Consider the following 1,716-nt stretch of genomic DNA (forward strand, 5'->3'; position numbering starts at 1 on the left):
TGTAAAGCTGAATTTTCAGCATTATTACTCCAGTCTTCAGTGTCACATGATCCTTCAGAAATCATTCTAATATATAGATTTTCTACTAAAGGAACATTTCTCAATATTATCATTATTAAAAACAGTGTGGATTAATATCTTTGTGGAACTAACCCGTGATACACTTTGTTTTCAGGATTCTTTGATGAATAGAAAAGCATTTTTGTAAACAGAATTTTTTTGTGACATTATAAATGTCTCGACTGTCGACTATGATCAATTAATGCATTTCGCCGGTTCCCGCCTCCCGCCTCCTTCTTTCCGAGCTACGAAAGTTACGAGATACTGTGTTACACCATCCAATTTAACACATCAACAATGCCAACCAGGTGTTCAGAAACTTGACCCAGTCACAGTGAGGTAATAAGTAGGACAGAGAGGCTACTACTAATCCTAAACACCAGAATAACTCACAGTGAGTAAAATGTGAAATGAGCAAAGCAAGGGCAAAGCACATGCAAAATGGCTATTTACATTTAAGTCTTAAAAGGTACAGTAGCAAAAAAAATTGCCCCTGTAATTCAGTGTTCAAAGAGGTTGCAAATTTAAATTTTAATAAAAATAAAATAAATAAATAACATTGTATGAATATTGAATAAATAAAAAAGGTGTATGATATTACTGCAGAGAAACCAGCCTGAATTATTAACTTTTGTAAAGAAAAGACTTTTCATTTTCATTTAGTTTAACTTGATACTAAAATAACTAAACCTGAAATTAAAAAAATAATAATAAATAAATAAAAGACATTTTAAAATAATAATGACAAAAATGCAACAAAGATGACTCAAATTAAATGGAACATATAAAAATAAAAAACTAATTCGAACTGTTAATAAAAGCTGTAATAGTATATCAATAATATGGAGGAAAAAAAACACTGTTCCTTAAATAAATGTGGCTAAATTTATGACTAAAATAAAACTAATATGGTCAATGTAAACTTCTTGCTGGTTTATTAAACAGATCCTGTAAACCAGAGCAACATGCAAACCTTTTCAAGGATCACTGAAGTGAAATGAGCTATTATTTGTATCCCGCCTAACAACCAGTCCTGTGAGCCCGTCCAGCCCAGTGTTATCTGTGTGTGAATGAGGCAGCACCCTTCCTGTCATCCTGATTTCACACGCTCACACGGCTCTTCACCCTCAGCCACAACACACAACTGTGGAGCTGAGTATTTGAACACCACCCACAAAGCATTAAGACCGACTAAACGCAGTAAACACCTTTCACCTGACTCATATGACGTGTCAAATGATGTTTACTACTGTAAAAATGCCTTGTAATACAAACATCAGCAGAAAATCCTCACTGCTAATGCTGATGTTTGTAAAGAATGAAGCTTCGAATGCTCTTAATAATGAATCACTGACATACAGAAGTCTTTTTAAACTGGTTAAATCAGCGAAACGTCTTCAAAACAAGCACATGACCCTAAATTCAGCATTTTACTATTAAATTACTGTGAGTTACAACAAGATAAAACAATATCAAGTCAGAAGGATGGATGGATGGATGGATAAATAGATATTCTTCGATTTTATTAATGTATTAATCCCGCGAGGGAGATTACATATAAACATATACAGTAGGCCTATAATATCTAGAATTATTTTATTATCATATAATCTAGTATACTGCGTCTAGTATATATATATATATATATATATATAT

General features: G+C 32.5%; 1 protein-coding gene across 4 annotated transcripts in view; it reads right to left on the reverse strand.

The window, feature by feature from the left end:
* LOC107664246 (ralBP1-associated Eps domain-containing protein 2-like) overlaps window positions 1–1,716 on the reverse strand; it is a 65,374-nt gene that overhangs the window by 62,757 nt on the left and 901 nt on the right. The gene's annotated exons all lie outside the window — the stretch shown is intronic.

This window comes from Sinocyclocheilus anshuiensis, unplaced genomic scaffold, assembly GCF_001515605.1.
Source record: "Sinocyclocheilus anshuiensis isolate Anshui unplaced genomic scaffold, SAMN03320099.WGS_v1.1 scaffold67, whole genome shotgun sequence".
Classification (NCBI taxonomy): domain Eukaryota; kingdom Metazoa; phylum Chordata; class Actinopteri; order Cypriniformes; family Cyprinidae; genus Sinocyclocheilus; species Sinocyclocheilus anshuiensis.